This window comes from Barbatula barbatula (assembly GCF_947034865.1).
Source record: "Barbatula barbatula genome assembly, chromosome: 4".
NCBI lineage: Eukaryota > Metazoa > Chordata > Actinopteri > Cypriniformes > Nemacheilidae > Barbatula > Barbatula barbatula.
Window position 1 is genome coordinate 549,717 of NC_136768.1, and position 20,604 is coordinate 570,320.

General features: G+C 42.2%; 1 protein-coding gene across 1 annotated transcript in view; it reads left to right on the forward strand.

The window, feature by feature from the left end:
• Positions 1-7,304: 7,304 nt before the first annotated feature.
• chrm2a (cholinergic receptor, muscarinic 2a) overlaps positions 7,305-20,604 on the forward strand; it is a 41,541-nt gene continuing 28,241 nt past the window's right edge. The window contains exon 1 of the mRNA XM_079454112.1: positions 7,305-7,436. The gene's annotated coding sequence lies outside the window, so the exon portion shown is untranslated. The remainder of the gene's footprint in view (positions 7,437-20,604) is intronic.

The following is a 20,604-nucleotide window of genomic DNA, read 5'->3' on the forward strand; positions in this document are numbered from 1 at the left end:
CACTCAGGAGGAGAGACAGACAGTGAGAGAGAGAGAGACACACAAGAGAGATGAGACACAGCGACATGTTTTATTACAGAGAGCGAGACGATTGTGTCGAGCAGATGAGAGATTACACTGTGTTTGCTTTAGAACACAAAAGGATGAGGATCTGTTCACATTCACACCCACGACCTCGCTGTGTGGAGATCCGGTTCAAACGCCCCATTCTCAGAAATCCAAATGTTCAATGTGCGTCTCCGTGAAATCAAATGGGACGTTTTCTGGTGTTTCAAACGCTGCAGAGAGAGAGAGAGATAGATGTACCGTTACGTCCAACAGTGCTAAAGTTAAATCCACACACGGACTATAATAACTGACAGTCATTTCCCTTTAACTCTCAGAGCGGATGTTTAATGTCAGCACTTTAAATTACACATTCCTGCCGTAATGAAGACGCGTTCACAGAGCCGTGAATCACTTCTCTTCATTAATAAACTCTTATCTGAGTCTGATCAAACTCTCAGACTCCACGGACGGCCAGCGGAGGGCTCAGCTCGGACCACTGAAGCAAATTTAAAGCTGACGTCTGGCTCGTGATTGGCTCCCGTGGAGAGCGGCTCTGTTCTCTGATGAGTCTGAAGCTACAGGACTGATGGCTTCTTCTCTACCTTCATCCGGACACGACTTGAATTTATAATGCAGGATCACCTGAACTTTTTCAGATCATGTTTGTTTGTGAACAGAAGAGCGAGGGCCGTGAACCGCCGAACAGCAAAGCAGAATTGAATCTATATATTACATCACAAGTTGTCATCGCATTAAACAGAATATATTGCTTTTAAATGCTGTTGACCTGGACAGCAGACTAGCTTCGTAATATTGAATTCAACTGTATTTCTGTAGGGCTGCAAAACAGGAATACGTTTAGTAAATATGAATACATGATATTATTGTTTATTTTCATAAGATGTACATTAGTTGTATTAACTGTAAATATAATTCTCTATAGGAATCTTTTATTCACATGACAGAATGACGGATTCAGAGTGAAACATTAAACTCCAGGTGAATACCACTAAAACAAATGAAACCATAACGCTGGAGATAACCACGAGACTCTTATACGTATAGTTCATCAGTGCGTGTATGGAGGTTATCTAGAGATTCAAAGCTTCACAGTTTTTATCGGCAGGTCATAAAACACACACTCTCTCTCTCTCTCTGGGCCGTCAGATTAAATAAGAGCTGAAATAAGCAGATGTATCTGAGGGCTTAATTTGTGGTGTTCACAGCTCAGATGTTTCTCTTTCAGAGTTCAGCAGATTTAATGAATGTTTTTATCTTCTAAAGTAACTCTACACCCAGAAATGAATGTCCTGTCATTATTTATTCACCCACACGATCCAGTAGCTTCATCTTCTGAGAAACATTTCACTTGTTCTGCGCTGAGCATCTAGCGATTTCACACACGTGAGAAACATATGAGACACGAGTTGCCGCTTGCTTCCATTTGATGTCATTGTTCAGGACAAAAGAGGAGAGATCTCATTTGTTATTTCCTCTCTCTCCTCTCCCTCCTGTGTTTATCCGCTGTGACTGTACATCCATTTAAAGTGGATTTGTAACAGCAGACTGACTTTTATGGCGTTGATTCTTTGATAGATGAATATTAGAAAGTCATTCCCATAAGAAAAATCACAAGATGAGATCTCTTTAATATATCTGTTCTTTCTCACAGACATTGATGAGAATAAATGGAATAAAACACAACACATACACGTGTGGTCAGATGATGAAACTATAACTTAATCTCATTCCTCTTTATTTTCTGGCGGGTTCTCCCTCAGGAGATAAACCGAGTGGACATTAATTCACTTCCCGTATGGAGTGGCAGGGTCAGTTTGTATGAACTGAAACGGCGATAATAAACAGATCACATCTTCTGACACTTACTGTAATCTCTAAACTTGTGACATTATAATGAACAGGACTGATGTAGATTTCCGCGGCTCTGCTCATTTCAAGCGTAACAAATTAACTTTCCCATCATCCATACGTGCCGGGGATATAAGTCTCCAACCACAACAGCAGTGAAAACTAAGAGTAAGGTCAATATGAGCCGACTGTGTGTCATGTGCTCAATGGATAAAGCCGGTTTCTGCTGGAGAAACAGCAGCTGTCACACCAAACGCAAGATAACTTCAGACTAATGCAGCGAAAGAACTCGAGCATTACAACAAGTCAGTCAGACTGAAAAATAGCAGCAATTAATTTTCAACCTTTCGGCACAGATCTGTACATGTGAGCTCATGAGCACATTCTTCTTTTTCTGCTTCACAACTATCCGCTCTTAAATTCAGTCAAACTTCTACACGCATTCTGTCCTTAAGTTGTTTTTCACACGAGATGTGATTTAGGTGAGCAATTCATCTTTCTGCACAATAGAAACTCTTACACGTATGGTACAGTAAGATGCAAGAAAACATTTGTTGAAATCTTAAATGCAAATCTACTAAATAAAGTTAATTTTTTATTTTATGAAGTAGAATTTTTGTGCAGCTGTGTCTTTAAAGATTAAAACAGCATAAAAAAAGCTTTGTCGCTTTAAACTGTATATAGTGTGTGTGTGTGTGTGTGTGTGTGTGTGTGTGTGTGTGTGTGTGTGTGTGTGTCTGGTGCACATGAACAGCTTTCATTTAGCAGAAACAATGGCTACACTAATGGAACATGAGAGACAGAACAGAGTAACAAAAGCCCTTTACACACGCACACACAAACACACACACGCACGAACACACACGCACGCACGCACATACACATATGCACACACACACGCATGCACGCACACACACACACATGCACGCACGCACACACACACTCACTCACGCACGCACGCACGCACGCACGCACGCACGCACGCACGCACGCACGCACATACACATATGCACACACACACGCATGCACGCACACACACACATGCACGCACGCACACACACACTCACGCACATACACATATGCACACACACACGCATACACGCACACACACACATATATGCACGCACACACACACACATACACGGACGTGCATGCACACACACACACATACACGGACGTGCATGCACACACATGTTTGAGCGAATGTGAAACAACTGTGATTGTGGTCTGCTGATAAGCATTTATTTTCGTTTGGGTGCTGATGTTGCTAAAAACCAGGGTGACTTATTAACCCCCCTCCACACACACACACACTCAGCAGTGTTCGAGCCCTGCGTGTGTACTTCATCTGTCAACATTAGTGATGAAAAATGAACAGAGCCACAGTGAAGAATAAAGACGCTTGTGTAACTGATGTCTCACTTCTTGCTGTCTATCTTCAGGATACACAGCTACACACTATACACTTCTATTGCGTATAAAGCTAATTATGATGCCTACAGACTCAAGCGTATTCACGGCACGCTCAAGCGGTCCTGCGGATGCAAATCCAGACTCTAATCTCCTGATTTCTCCCGTTTTTCTCTTGAGGAAAGACCCAATTTATATTAATAAAATGAGTATGCAGCAACCATTTAAAAGCTTCACATTCACAGGAGCCCTAAAAAAGTGTGACATCGAATCACACTTACAAATGTGTGAACGTCACTATTAAATTACATAAGAGCAAAGCACCATCTCTCAAATAATGCTGCTCGAAGTTTTTCACACAACTTCAGTAGTTTGTTTTTATTTGGAACTCAAGCGTTTTATCATCTCAATCCTTGTGTGAAATGTTGTGCTTTCATTTTGTGGGGGTATTTTTCTTTTAAATGTCACTTGCTTCGACGTTTTGTTATCTAACACAATTACATCCAAACTTTTTATAAATGTGGCTCAGTTATCTAAAGCCTCCACAACACAGTCATCTAACCTCACAATACACCAGAAATCTGTCTCTCCCTCGACAGTCCATAAGCGTAATGATTTTTATACAGTAAAAACTGTATATTTTCTCCCCTAACCCAGCCCTAAACCTAAATAAATCTTTTCGCATTGTTTGATTTTCAAAATATATTGTTTTGTACACACACAAACAAACCAGTGCATCAAATATCAAGAAATGAATGAGTGACCTGTAGAGATGAAGGGCAGACGGATGGATGTGCACTGAGCTGACTCTCTCTGTGACTGTGAAGGATCCTCAGGTTTCTATCCGAGACCAATTTCTGTTCAGCACCACAGAATGATGCAACTCGGACCCAAGACCACGACATGCATCTGAAGACGGTCTCTGCTGCTCCAGGATAAACACTTACATCAAGATTCAGCCAAACATCGACATGAACATCTGGCATCATTTACTCACCTGCACGTCACTCAAACCTTCATTAACAGATCCAGTTAGTTCTCACGCGGAGATATCATACAGCTTCAGAAGAGAAATCATTTCTCTTATAGCCATAAATATGAACAAATAGAGAGTAAATTTGCACTTTTGCATAAGTCTCATGCGTGGCTCCTGAGAAAAAGAGTCAGAAACGTGTCTGTCATTGGAGTTTCAGAAGATGAGTCAAAGTGAGTCTGCCATCAAAGGTCAATATTATTGAAGATCTCAGTATGAACTCAAACATTTCTCATCACATTTAATCAAATCCAGAATCAACATGAACTTCACACCAATTACAGTCAATTACATCCTCATAAGCAATTTTACATTGCAGAGACTAAAATGAAACACAACTGAGAACTCCATCAAATCTTCTGGGATTGAATTACTTTTAACCTTCAAACTCCTCTAAGAAACGCGTAGTAACGTGAAGTTAAATAACTGGATTTAAACAACACTAAAGACCCGATGCCACCTTATAGCTCTTCACAAATGCACATTTATTTGGAGGCGTTTAGCGGTGAGGTCACCTTTAAATGAGGGATTTCAAAGCAATTTTGAAGGGGTGTCTCTCTCTCTCACTTCGTAAACCTGTGTGTGTTTATGTCGTGTTGTTTATGTGTATGTTGTTCTCTCATAGCAGACATCGATCTGGCTCTCCTCTAATCCGCCGCACTGCTAAAAGGCAAGAATTAAGCTGCACTTCAACACGTCACAAACAGAAAGAGAGAGAGACTCCAGAGACACATCGATGGAGCATGTGGATCGTGCGCAGGTTTGAACGTCTTCTCCCTGGGGGTCCATTCACACGGTGAGAGAGACATTACTGTTTGTGTGTGTGTGTGTGTGTGTGTGTGTAAAGTGGCCCACTCATAAAGCATAAAACACACACACACATATATAGAAGAGAGAGAGACGTGAATATGACTAAATTTATACAAATAACACAAGTTAATCGGTGCCAAATGCAATATTCTTTATAAATGCGAGTGCTATAAAATACAACAATGCTAGGATGGTACCAGGACGTTGATACAGCAGGTGCTTACAAAAGTGGTTGCTAGGGCATTACTATGCTGTTGCTAGGGTGCTCTAAAGTGGCTCAAGTTAAGAGCCGACTCAGACATTTCGTTTTGTATGATTTTATACACACTTTACTGTCTACAATGCAATAAATTGACATCCGGAGCACAAACCGTGCAATTGAAACGTTAACTAGAAAAAGACACAAAACCACACTTGTGTTACAGCCGTAACAGGTCCCAAACTCCTCTGATTGATTTGTATTTGTCCTGATCCCCAGCACGAGTGACAGACAGCTGACAGACAGTACATTCACACAATCATCCCGCCTGTCTTTTCCCTTTCGTCTGTCCTCTTCCTCCACTCCATATTCCTCTTCTCCAGCAGCAGACAAAGCTATCGCCACCAGAGGAACGGCTCTGATTGTATGCGCCCATTGTGCGCTCCGTCTTTCCTAAATGAGAGAGCAGAAACAGAGACTCCTCTATTAGCAGCTGTCAATTAAAGGGCTGCGATGGGACTGTAGCGGTACAGACGTCCCTATTCGCCGCCTCGGCTCCACGGCGTGGGCTGAATTGGCATGTGAAATAATGCAGATATGCGACGTGGAATCAAACCACGGGCGTTAATTAAACGCACAGATCAAACTAACAACGTCGTCTTCTACCAATCCAACTCTCGGGCACTTATGCTCCCCGCTCATTAGACAAATACAACACCAGATCATCAATGAAGAACATCATGTCATTGTGTCACCGCAGGCACTTACATGTTGTGTGTGCGTGACATGTCGTTTAACAAACTACATGCAGTCATTTTATTGGCATGATGTGCATGGAGATGGATGTCCATTTAACAACCAAGGATCACAACAAACACACACACACAGATGATAGAGACAGAGTGTGTGTTTCTCCAGTAGATGTCAGTATAATCTTCAGATGTTAAAAGCGTAATTCGCATTCATGCTTAAAAACCCTTCAGACACACAACCACACAAAAGAACTGTGGTTGCATCACACAATATATTTATACATTATTACCATGTTGTTGTTTTTTTTTTGGGGGGGGGGTATCTCCGGGGTGTTTCTGCAAAAGACCTCCGACATTTGCATAAACACACAAGAGCACATCACTCTCATTCAGGAGCTGCTTTGATCATTAATGATGTGATTCAATGGATCTGTGGATAATACCCTAGTATTCTTTGAAGTACGCTGGAGTACTATACAAATATCATTATATGTGAATGTGGTTTACATGAAACTTTAATGGCACTCGAATGTTTTGACATTGTTAGTAATGTTTATCATCGTTATTTCAGGGTTCTTATAGTTTCATACATGTCGTATGAATACAGCAATAATTCAGATTACCCTCTGATGCCATTAGTATACCATGGTACCCCACAGTACTGTTGTATAAGTGGATTAGCTTCACACATCACGCGCATCGGTGCATTTTTCGCAAAAAGGTTTTTCATGGTTTAGTGTAGACACAAATCTCCGAGGACGCGCTGCGCAGTCACGGCACGTTCGAGCAAGACGCTCAAATCCCGTTTAATCCAGAGGCGTCGGAGCGCGTCAGGCGTCGCCGGGCTATCGCATCGATCCATTGGGCACCTGAGCGCGCGGTCCGGGCTGCTGAAAACCAATCAATCACTTCAGTCACACACGAACCTTTCCACACATTCATTTGTGCATAAATAGGCCCATCACACACATCCCAAGTGTAACAGCTAAGGGACATTTAAAGAAAATCAAACTCAGTTTTATCATGAAGTATTGTTACGTGTATTAATAGCCGACGTGTCCGCCTCCTCGCGCGTAAAGTGAAGTGCGTTAATGATATGTGAGAATGATGCTGAAAAGGGTTCCTCCCGCGTCTCCACCCCTCCCTCCTGTTCTCCACTCCTTACTTCCACTCCTCGTTTCGCGTTCACCCACGAGAAGAGCTCCAGCCGTCTAGCATCATGTCCTCAGACGTCCAGCTGCGTGACCGAACGGACCCACTCACCTGCGACCGAGAGAGCGGAGAGCCCGCCGGCGTCACGAGCGACTGAGAGCAGGTAGGTGAGCGTCTCCACAGAACTACTGTACGCGCTTTCCTCCATTAACACTGTTTGTTGCGTGTTTTTATGCACTTGGCGAATGTTAAGAAAATGCGTTACAGCGCACAACATTGAGATGCGTAAAAGCATTTTTAAGCGTGAAAGAGTTGACCAGACGAATTAGTGACTGCGCAACATGGAGAGTCCAGACACGAGATTTCCGAAACAATCCAAACCATCTTTAAAAGTCGCCACATAGGAATGTTGGTTAAACATGTCATTTGTATAACGTTATGTGGTTTTAGTCTCTCACTTTGCTGGGTTATTTTTACACTATCAGCGGGATCATTTTATTCCAGGTATGTTGGAGTGTGTAACCTAAAATCGATATAAAGCCGCAGATTCAGTCTCTCAGTGTTTTGATCGAGCTGTTGTATTTGACAGCTGTGCCACAGAGACACAGTTACAAGCGTCACAGCACATCAGTCCTGATTTGAACAGCAAAGCCTTCACATCCCAGACCCGAGCTAACAGACCCATTCCCTCTCCGCGTGCGCACCGATTGAAATCTAACGAGAATCACGCACAAATGACAAATTATACAACAACAATTATTTTGGACAGATGTGGCTTCATTCTCACATTCAGTCTTCTGTTTTACTGTCACTTTCACTTTAAACTCAGGATGAACAATTTACAGGAATGAACTGCGTAGTTTTACATAAAGAAGATTTTGCGCACTTAAAACTCAGAGAGATTTCAACAAGACATATTCCATTTAAGCTCACAAACACACTGGACATATTTATTATGCAACCGGTCTACAATCAAATTGGTTATATATATTCCCCGATTAGCCCTGCGCGTGTTGCGTGTGTTAGGAAAACTGATTTCCATCTCCACCTGGTGTGATGGACAAGCCTTTATGGTCACATGGCGCTTGAATTGCTCTCAGTTTCACATTCACACAGATCGTTTATTTTCCACTAAAGGCTTGTAACAGAAACAACACGGAGCATTAACATCGATCAATCCGAGAAGATATTTTCGCGGATGGAGTAAATTTAGCAGAGCCGTTCCATTTTACGCACGGGAGTGTTGCATTTCTAATGCGTATTTCAGTTGATTGTCTGGATGAAGGCTAGTTTAGTATAAAGTTCAGAAAAAGGCATCATCTTTTGCGTTTGCTTCCGGACTGGATTAGTTGAGATGATTATTGATTTATTAGAGACGTTCGCGCAAAACCAAAAGCTCCGAGCTGACCGCGCAAGAAAATTAATTGGGGTTCTTGACGGCGCAAATAAAACTGTACTGTACTTCATTTTCGCATGTATATGAGGATAGATTCCAAATGAAGAATGAGATTTATATACTCTATTGCTCCGTTTATGGATCAAAGCACGAGAGTGAAATCGATCAGATTTGCGATCTCATTGATAATCAAAGCGTGCGCTCGGTGGTCGCGGTTGTTCCCGTTTTCGATCTCAACCATAAAACTGCTATATTAACCCCTTAATGATTCAATCATGACTGATCATAATGTAAGCATCAATTCCGCTGATAAAATGATTATTTATTATTGCACCTTTCGCTTGTAAGTAGATGGGGAGCTGATGATTTGTTGATGTGTGCTGTAGAGGGTTAAACGCGTAAAGACGCGGGGGTCCAGTACCTGCGGACTCATACAAACGCGTGACAGCTCTGCTGATCTGGATGGCTTGTGCACATTTTCAGTGAGGTTTATTGACAACGAGAGGCCGAACGTCTTCAGTTCATTTGGTTTGGTGCGTTGGAGCGCTCGTTTAGGTGCAGGAGAGCGCGCATGAAGATGCCCGGTGGCGCGCACAGGTAGGCTGAGAACGCATTGATATAACACACCTACCGTGAAGAACCCCGAAATCAAAACTACAATTACAGCACAGCTCGGTTTAGATTTTACAAAAACAGTTTGGTAAACGCGTGCACTGCTGCAAATGATTCATATGAATCAGTCACCCGTTAAAAGAGTTAGGATATGGCATGAGATCTCCCTGCATAACCTGCTTCAGGGCAGCATGGCGTCTCATCTTCATCACTACGCACTTTCTCATTTTAAACATCTATTTTAAGCCTCCTTCTCTGCCCGGGTGACAGCGATGGTAAAGTGTTGAAGGAAAGACATAATTATCTCCGCTGTACACAATAACAAGCACCAGCAGCCGCCAGAGTGAATGAACGCGTGTGCCAGTGACCTTTCCACAACACTGTTTGTATTTTCTAAACCAGACCGTCAGTCTTCCAGTGGGAGATGGAACCTTCTGGCTTAAAGAAAAAGCATAAAGCGCATGTCACCTCTGACCCGTGTGTGTGTCATGACAGTGTTTGTGTTCAGCAGTCCAGTGAAAGCGTTTAATGTCACCCATTCAGAGTTTAATGTCAGTGCGAGGGTGGATTGCTCACAGTCGGGTGTCAAAAGTTTATACAAGTTTACAGCACGCTGGAGTTGTGAGGTGATTATAGGGAAAGTTTAGCTGGATATGGGTTATGGGAATGTTGAAAGCTGTAGTGTTCTGGGGACTAATGTAACAATAAAATGGTGTTTTAATCATTTAGAAGCACTAACAGGACCACTGAGAGCACCTCCGATTGATTGACAACATCTCTCACCACACACACACACACACACACACACACACACACACACACACACTCTTACTCACCTCGGTCTCTCACGAGTACAAAACCCTTCGTGTTATTGACCCACAACAGAAAATGTGTGCGTGTGGGAGAGAGAATCACTCCTTCACATTTCCCAATCATTTATCAGAGTAACTAAATGCACGAGATGTGGGAAAAGAGAGAAAGAGACACCGCGTGTTTGATTTGAATCCAAGCATCTGGCGGATTTCAGAGTCATCTCCTCATGTCTGTCCTTGTCTGCTTCAGAAGCGAGAGAGTGCGAGTTAAACTGAAGAAGTGCTTGTCCTCATGTATTATAGTAACAAGAAAAGAAACACGATTGCTGAGGAGGAGTAGAACGCAACGGTTACGTCTCGTAATCTTCTCCTTGCAGCAGGTGTCATAACCTCAGTCATTTGTTACACAAAGAGACGAGCACAGAGAGAGACAAATGCAAATTCGCTCACGGTTTGTTCTCGTGTGCGTGTGCGCTGTTGTGGAACATCACAATGCTTGTGTTATGTAATGTGAATACAAAAAACTAAACTGTATTTTGCTTCGGGTATTTATTTAAATCGCATCAACTCTATATTTTCTATATTGATAATATACAGAATATTAAAAGAAGCATCATGAACCGGTGACAGACCCTGTTGTAAGCAACCGCCTAGTCAATCTGTCAAATTTTGTGATATTCCTCGAAATTCTCGTTGTGTCTTAGACAACATGTCAGACTACACGGTGGCTTCATGACGTGCATGATATCATCAAAAAGAGCAACTTTACGCTTGACAGCTGTTTGTACGGATTTTGTGCTCCGATTGGTCAACGTCACAGATCTAATGAGACCCGTCATGGCGAATAAAAAAGAAATGGAAACACTCACTGTGAAGAAGTCTCAATGTCAGGACGTCATGAAACAGATGCACATTATCCAAAAAAAGTCTTATGCCTCAGTTTTTTTCTTTATTTACAAATGACCCCATCACCCAGCATCAAATGGATGTTGCCAAAAATGACATTGTGTAAACTGAAGCGGGAGAAACTGTATTCTGTGACTAACCTCAGGACAGCAGCTGAGCATCACTTGTTCATGTGCATGTCATTGTATCTGGATTAAGGTTCATCTTTAGACAGCAGTCGGTCATGTGAGCTGAATTTCATCCCTCCCGTCTGTGCACGCATTATTCCTACGGGAAAAAGGGAAATTACGCACAGTTATCTGGCTGAGAGCTGCGTGACCTCACTGCCAACACAAGCAAAACACACAGACACACACTCTCATGGACTTCATGACATTAAGAGCAGTGACACACACACCTCTTTCCCCCACAGGCGTCTGTGTTAAATGACACACGCTGTGGCCGTGTGTGTGTGTGTCAGTCTGTTGACACACTCGGCTGATCTTCATCTCTCTGGGTGTACGATGCGGCATGTTTGAGGCATTTTTCTACATTTCACATCTGATATTCTCTGTGCAGAACTCTAGAGGCACAAACGCTGTCAGACACGAGCACAACTGACAGAAGAGAGCAAACTGTGTGTGTGTGTGTGTGTGTGAGGGCCTAAAGGTTGTTCAGAGCGTCAGTAAAACAGCAGGACACCCCCGGACATGACACCCGCTCGGCTCCGCACCACTCCATCTCTCTGACTGCATTTACACCGTAAGGCCAAATACACAGACATTTCTCATTTATGATAGACGGAGTGGTGGAAGATGCTGTGACAAATAAATAGTGAACTAAAAAAATCTCGTTTCCCAGAGGCGGATACTATTGCTCACATGTAAAGCTCAGGAGATTTGATGGAGTTCTCAGTTGTGTTGCAAGTATCAACGTGGTCTCTCCTACAAACAGAAAGAAATCATCTGAATGTCGATTGCAGAGGTGAAATCATCTGGATTTGATGAGTTGATATTGAGATTTTCAATAATATTGACTTTTGATTGAAGACTTGACAAATATGAGCACAGTTGAACACAGGAGAAAGATCTGAGACACAAATGAGACTTACGTTTCAATTACTTCTCTATTTAATGTCACCGATCTCATCTGTTTTGTGGAATATTTCTGTATTCCTTACGGGTAGATGTACCCTAACACATCGGAAGTGTGTATTTAACATGCGCTTCCACTTGACTATAAATTAGATGTAGATGTAGGTCAGATAACCAGTTATCAGATTTAGAGTAAAAAAATGATCTGATCTCACGTGTGTTTCTGCTGTATACACGTGTGCAACAAGATCTGATCTCTATCAGATATCGGAGAGAACATCGAATAAAAACATGGCAATTATCCTTCAGTGTAAATTCATCCCGTCTCTCGTCTCTACTTTATTTGACAAAACCATCCAGCCAGCCGCATTATTACAATTGAATTCCTCTGAACTATAATCAAATCTAATTCAAAGATCATTATTACAATATAGAGAATAAAGAGTGTGATTCAATGGAGTCTGTGTACAGGTCTGATACATTATTCCTCACCGTTGTCTCTCCATGAATCAAATCTGAATGTGTTTGCGCTGAAATGTGACTGTTGTAGGCAAACATGTGAAAATCTGATGATTTATTTTCGCATTGATATAAAGTGTGGACCTTCAGAAGACCTTTAACAATTACAGCTCAACAGCTCCTACAGACCGAACTGATTTAATAAGCAATAAGAGTTGTTTGATACGGGCTTAGGACTGGTTTAGGAGAGGATCAAGACTGGTTTAGGACTGGATCAAGTGTGTATTGTCAGATAGTCCAGCGGGCATCAGTATTCATGGACGGCATTTATTCTTCATTTAAAGTGATCTAACAAGAGCTGGACACGGCCCAACGCAAGGTCACCAACCCGTTTTCCTCTGTGTGTTTATACCAATCAATACACACACACACACACCGTTCTCTCTTTTTCCTTATGGGTGGATTAGTCTGGCTTTGACAGTGAAGATGCCTTTTTCAGCGCATGTTGTACAGTTCTGCCGTAGCGTCCGACTTCTCAACTAAATTAAATTCAGATGTCTTTAGACCTGAAGCATGAGGACAGACTGTCCCAAAGACAGAGAGGATATTGAAGTGCAAGAACGAGACCTTGAGGGTAAAGAAGTGTTACATGAACCCGTTTTCAGGATTTGGGAGATGCTTTTATTCAAAGTGAATTAATGTGCAGTCCAGCTATTGTTCTGTATACATTTCATCAGTTTGCACTGCTAGCACAATGTTATATAAAGGGATAAAAATACAATTGAAATCTTTGATTCACTCTCATGTGGTTGTAAATCACTTATAAAGGAAGTCCTTCCTTAGTGAAACACAACAGAAGATATTTTGAGAAATGGGGTTTTGTGTTCATTCAATGGAAGTCAATGGAGTTCAATGTTGGTTTTCAACATTCTTCAAAATATCTTCTTTTGTGTTCTGAAGAAGATTGAAGATGAGTTAAAGAGGATATCATTATCAAAATGTAATGTATTAAACGCACACGGTAAGATTCTCTTCACACTGGTTAGGGAATGAGAATAAAACACACTTGAGACACATTTATTGTAAGGGATTTTGCATTCAGACACATTTGATGATGCAAATACATGCAATATCAAGCTGGAAGCGTTAACACAATACAGCTCTTATGTGTGATACTGTACCAAGAAACACACACACACACACAGCAAAGCACCAGCTGTCGCCGTGATGAGGTGTTGAGGTGAGGCGGTCAGATGCTTCTACAGGACGGGAGACCCTCGTGAGACCCCAAACCCAGAAACATTTACATTCCTCACACACTCCTCCGTTCTAATTACACAACAGATCTGATCTGCTTCTCCTGAGAGCCTCTATCCAATTATCTATCTGCTAGCAATTCATCTCTTCTCTTTCTCTCTCTATCTATTACACCTCCACACATTCACTCGCTCATTTCCTCCACCGCCTCATTATTACTGAGCGTTAGACAGAAAGATCTCCCTGTCTCTCGCCTTCAGGATTTCACCTGTGTAACGAGGATAATAATGACCAGATAAAACAGCGTTCCATAAAAATATCCATTCAGAATGAATGTTTGACCTCGCCTCTGTGTGTGAACACGGCTCAAACGGCTTCACTTTCAAGGAAAAGTTCACTGAAAAGTGAAAGTCGGTCATCTCGGGGTCATTTCACAACGTTTTCTCTCGAGGAACGAGAAGAGAGAAGCTCAGAGGTGTCTGAGTACAGAACACATCAAATGCGTTCAATGACTGGAAGTATTGTATTGATTATATCTCAAGGGGACATGACACGTGATGCACATCTAGTCGTACGTCCGACCATAATACATTCAACTCTTTATAGTTAAGCACAGCTGTGCTCACGCTTTGCCAGACGAATGATGGAGGAGGACGTCTGTGTGTGTAATGTGAGGTCTGGAGGTCAAGATTACACATTGTGTCACACTGTTATGTGATAGTTCTCTCTTTAGCCGCTGGTCTGATGTCATCTGACCCCCAGTTATCAGGACAACACAGAAGAAACAGCTCCGCTGAATTGCTCGGGGAGACGCCAGGGGCGGCGTGTTGTCCAGGTCACCCCACTAACTCCTCTGAAAAACACAACACAACTGAGAATGGAATGCTGAGGCCTCACACGCCCGCAGGAGGCACAATCCATTCCCTTGAGCCTGTTGTACAAATACAACGACCCCGGACTGTAATTTACGAGAGACAGGATGAAACGATAAAGGAAATGAAGTCACACTTTGAAGCGATATTCTTTCCTCACTACCAAACATGGCTGAAATATGGAGCAACAGCAGAGACTCACACTGGAGATGATCATGTTGAGTCTCTGAAGTATGCGGCCGGAGATGCTCAAGAGACAACAAGACCTGCAAGTGAACTAGAATTTAGCTCCATGGACAATTTAGTAAACATATAGAGTATAAAATGACATTAATCCTATACGTACGGCCCGGAGGATGATATCATTGCTTCGAGGTCTCTTATTTCTCTTGAAGTGTACCTTTAAGTTTGTCCATCTGGTTTTTCCTCTTAACACTTTAGTGAAATAAAAAAGACATTAAGACAGTGGTTGGAGAATGACTATAGAGGCATACACTGAATGTGCATAGCTCGGATGATTGGATTTGGATGTGGTGAGTGATGCTTCAATGCTTCATTTCATATTAAAATAGTTGACTTCGACTGCATTCGAGATGTTAAGGTGACTCCTGAAACTCTATAAGAGACAGATGTGAGATTAAAGGGGCTTGAACGAGATCCCATTGGTGGATTTCTATCATACAGGCAAAAAATGGACCATGCTTGTATTTGTTTTGGTATAGGACAAAATGAAAAGACATCTTATTTTGAAGAACTGGTATGCAACACTTCCCAAAACTGAAATCATTTATTCGCCACGTGTCATGTCAAACCTGTATGACTTTCTTCTGCAGAATACAAAATATTTTTTAACCCCATTATATGAACAAAAACATTTCTGAAGAAATGAAGAAAGACTCAGATGCAGGTTTACAAACACATGAGAGTGAATAAATGATACCAGATTTTTGTTATTTTTTGCATAAACTGTTGTGAGTGTGGAGGATCTGTACACGGCCCACGGAGGCTGATTCTTATTGCCCTGAATTTCTCCTGAACTCTTCTGACTTTGAGAAGTCAGTGCTGTGTTGTAGATCACAGAGATGCTCGGCTGAGTGAGTGACTTTGAGAAGCTCTGATGTTACCAGATGTGTATGTGTGTTTTCATCTGATGAAACATTCGGGCCGATTGCTTTTGACGGTTCAGTTTTTCTCTTAAAGACGAACAGATGTACTAATGAAAGATCACTTGATGATAATTCATCTCGTCGTATTACTTTGTTCTTTAACCAAATGTTTGTTTATTTGGAGATCTCCTCCAGCTGCTGGGATCTGAGCCTCACGCTGTTGGCGAATGTCTGCGCTTGCTGGATTACATCTGTTTATTGCAACATTTTGTATTTTAAAAGGATTTCGCCGTGTACACGCACAAGTCCTCAGTTTATTTGAGCGTACCGTGGGCTTGTAATTACTCCATTAGTGTTGCTCTGAAAGGAAAATGAGAGCCTTCAGACAAAAAAAAACACATTCAAATGAAAAGCCTGGACATTTACATCACAAACAGACAGCTGGAAACATCTAAAACGCTTCGAAAGCGCTAACGTGTAGTTTTCCTGACAATATCGTTTGTGATGTTAAAGCGATAGTTCACCCAAAAGTAAGAATTTTGTCACCGTTTACTCGCCAACCGCCCGGCCCAGTTTTACCCCCACAGCGAGCGATCTGCCCTTTCACATTAGCGCTTCAGTTTAGGTATCAGGGATGGAGAGGTGTTGAGCGAGAGGTTATTCCCGAGAGCTTTAGCGCTGTCACATTCAGAGGCACTCCTAACGTTCACATCTCCAGACAGAGGTACATCGCCCAGGGCCTGGAAAGCACCGCGTCCAATCGTGAGATTGTGGGAGAACGGTCCTGTTATTCTAGCAGGTGATGCGTCTGACTCTGTATTCAATCCACCAAAATGTACAATATCAGATTTCGATTACATCATCTGAAGCGTTTCAGTGGTGACGTCACTAAAATCACGTCATTGCTTTGTAACAGAACGTCTCTCATCATTGCGTCACAACAAGGTCACGTAGACCCACTTGGGGTGATAAAAGGTGGGGCGCACAAAGTCACTTGGCTGCGGCTAAATTTATGTTACGGTGAAAGAAACAAAACCAGATAATGAGCGAACGACCATTAAGAGACGATTATTTTTTTCAAATGAATCATTTAACTTAAAACACATTCACACAGACACACACAGGAATCAGAAGTCTGAATCAACACAGGACTCATTGAATGACTCGATTCATAAATCATCTGATTTATTTGTGTTGAAGTGTCACATGTTCACGTCAGTATTGTAGGTGCAGGCATGCGCACATCAATTTTACGGCATTTTTTTGCGCTATAAAATCTGTTTATTTTATACTGCTATGGTAATCTGATTGTATATTTTCATTGTTAAATCATTCTACTTGTTTATTTAATACTGGTAGTACAATTTGATAGGGTATTGTGCTGTAAATTAATCCTACATGTTTCTTTTATGCTGGAAGGATAATCTGATAGGGTATTTACACTGTAAATTTATTTTATGTGTTTATTTCACGCTGGCAGGACTATCTGACAGGGTATATTGCATTGTAAAATCATCCTACCCGTTTATTTTGTCGGTCTGGTTAAGATAATATTAAGTTTTGCTGACATTTTTAACTACTTGAATGGATACATAACGGCCGAGTGCTTACAGTGGGAAAAGTGTGAGAGTACAGTATATTTCATTCATATGAACAATTAAATAAAAACTGCTCTCTGTTGTAAATCAGGATGTGTTGTTATCCGTTTAAAAATACTTTGGTGGGTCTTGATATACTGAGTACTTGTCTAGGTGGGTCCCGGAATGAAAAAGTTTGGAAATCCCTGACATAGAGAATAAAAACCACAACATGCGTGTGAAACTACAAACATACTTTAAAGCACTTATGTTTCTGTGTAGTCTCGTTTGTTGAGGTCAGGCCTTTTTTATTGCTTCCTCCACATTGTCTTCTGCACATGCACGATAGCACATGATCCATTAATCATTTACAGATGTAATCGTAGATGTTCAGACATTCAGTTCAGTGGAGAGCTGTCATAACATTTCATTCGGAGATTCAATTCCACTGTTATTGTCATTTGTTGTTTATTTTCGTTGCTCAGAGCAAACATGCATTGCATGCGTGTGCATATGCATGCGACAGAGCGATCGGTCGTGATCCACCCGCAGTCAGAGAGAACACACGCAGTACACACTGCATTCTTATCCGAGATAAAGCTTGAAACACGACCTCGTTCGCTTATATAATTATCACGTAAATATTAAAACTGTTGCATCTCATTTATGATTTATGAACAAATAATGAAGGACTTGATATTTATGACTGGGTTTGATATCCTTGGGTTGAAGTCAACGCATTGCATTGTGGGATACGGTGCGTTCTGCTGTTCATTTTGGCAAATGCAGTACAGTAAGTACATCTCTCTTTCATCTGAGCCGTGATGATGATGATGATGATGATCTCGTGCGGTTGTGTATCTGAGGTTTGGCATCAGCGCTGGAGCAGTGTGTGTGTACTGGTGGATTTCCTTCCCTTCCGTTCTGTTCACGCTCCAACATCACTCGACGATCAGCCAACCATAACCATAAACCTGACAGCACAGAGAGAGAGAGAGACTCCTGCTGCTTCTCTCTCTCATCTCTGACAGGCAGGAAAGAACCATCGGTCACACGTGTGTCCATTGGCTTTGAAGTGTTCCCCGGTGTGTTAGCGGCGTGATTTTCCCCCGGAGAGCGAGACGGAGCAGGTATGCGGCACCTCAGCCGGGGCCAGCAGCCTCCGATCACGACTCGCTCGGCACGGAGCCCTCGCTGCTGTTTTAAAGAGCTTTATATGTGCTGTAATTAACCCAGAACATCTGTCCCGCAGAGAGGCTTTCGTCACTGCAAAAACCTGCTGAACATTTCAACTCTAAGCTCTTTTACACGAGCGCATTTAATGAAAATGCGACCCGTTTTAGTCATCATCACACTTCAGAGTGAAACAGGTTCAATGAGGGAAAGAAACGCAGGGCTGACTGACTTAACTACGAGAAGCAGACAAACCAGGCTTTGATAAATCATACAGCAGCTTTTGGGTTATTGTTGATAGGTGAGGACGTCGGCCAAAAAGAAAGCCGTTTATCATGTTTTAATAAGAGATTATCAAGAGCATTTGTTCTTCAAGGAGATGCCCGAGACCAGGATTGTGTATTAAAGATGGTGGGTCAACTAATATTTCAAATGAGTGTCATGTCAGCAACTATAGACACACACACACACACACACACACAGACTTTGATAACTTCACAGATTTTTAACACACCTCAGTTAGTTTTACAACCTGCAGCACTTTCATAAAAGCATCTTACAGCCGTGTGTGTATAAGACAACGCTTTGACGGCAGCGTTTGATTGAGAACGTCGTCCCTGCGTTCCAACGGCAGCCTCAGTGCATGCTGGGATTGATTGAGCTGTCCCAGCATCCCCCAAACCTGTCACCCGTTGGAGTTATGACATCGTCAGGCCTCTCATAAGGCTCTCCATTGTTTTGAAATGAAAGAACATCAATTTCCTGGCCAGTGAAGCCTAAGGAATGATTTGTGGCCACTATTATCCTGCCAGAATGTGAAGAGTGCACAAATAAAAACTCAGAGAAAGCGAGAGAGAAGGGACGAAATCCTCCAGAAGCCCCAAAAGCATTCCGACACTTTAGGTCACACTTAAAAATGTCTGAATGTCACACCATTTGATGATAAAATCTCTTTGAAATGAATGCCACTTTGATAAAGCACAAACACACTTTTCAAGCCAAACGTCTGACAAACAGTTTGTTGAGAATTAATGTTGAAACAAGATATACTTTAAAAACGCAAGTCGCTTTTGAGTCTTTGAGAAAGAAAGTTTGTAGTGAGAGTTTCAGCATCTTTTGTTTGAAGATGACACTTCTGATGAATGCTGTGTCATTCAGACATTTTCATCAAACCTCCACCTGCCCAACTCATCCAAACCGCTCATGTTTGTGCGTGGCTCCATCAGCGTTCTGTATAAAAGTGCTGAACCAGACAGAAAGTTTCATCAGAGAATTTGCTGTCTAGGTGCTACACTGAGATCAGCTCTTTACACCAAAATGAGAATTTCAGTTTTTCTAAAGTATATCTGAAACACACACACACACACACGTACATCACTGAAAAATGGCCTCCTGCATATATTGACAGTACGCTTTTAAGCGGTCGTCTTCTGTTCTCAGGTCAGAATGGTGCCGTCACACTGTGTGAGGCTGGACAATAGTGTGAGTTATCAGACAGACGCAGACAGGCGTCCCCCGCCAGTGGCAGATAAACGCGCAGCACGCCGGATTAATCCCGCAACGCACACGCAACACGGTTTTGTTCACTGGTCACCGCATGCTCTCTGCATACTGATGTGGTATTGTTGTGGTGTAGTTGAGTCCACGTGTGTCTCGCGGGGGTAAGTACCAGCACAGAATCAAATGACATCCGGTGGATTTGTTTTTTTTCCAAAATGCAAATAGCATTAGCATTTCCCAGCAGTCTCCAGCAGCGGCCGAGGCCTCTGAGAATAACCCGAGATGTCAGAAAGCAGCTTTAATCTGTCAAATCTTTCTGCCGTTAGTCGACGGGATTGTGCTTCGCCTTTTCATTTCAGGCAAACGCTCATCACGCTCAGTGGAGCCGGTATATATGATGCAGATCTGAACAGACCCGCTCGGATCGTCTGTCTCGGGACAGCAACAGGTGCTTGTAGTGAACACGTGTAAATGCTCGCATATGCTGCCGCCTAAGTGCTTTCTCAAAAGATAAAACACGAGTCAAACTCAGAAAAACACATCTATGATTAAAAAACTAACAAGAAAAAGCAACCGCAGAATAGTTCA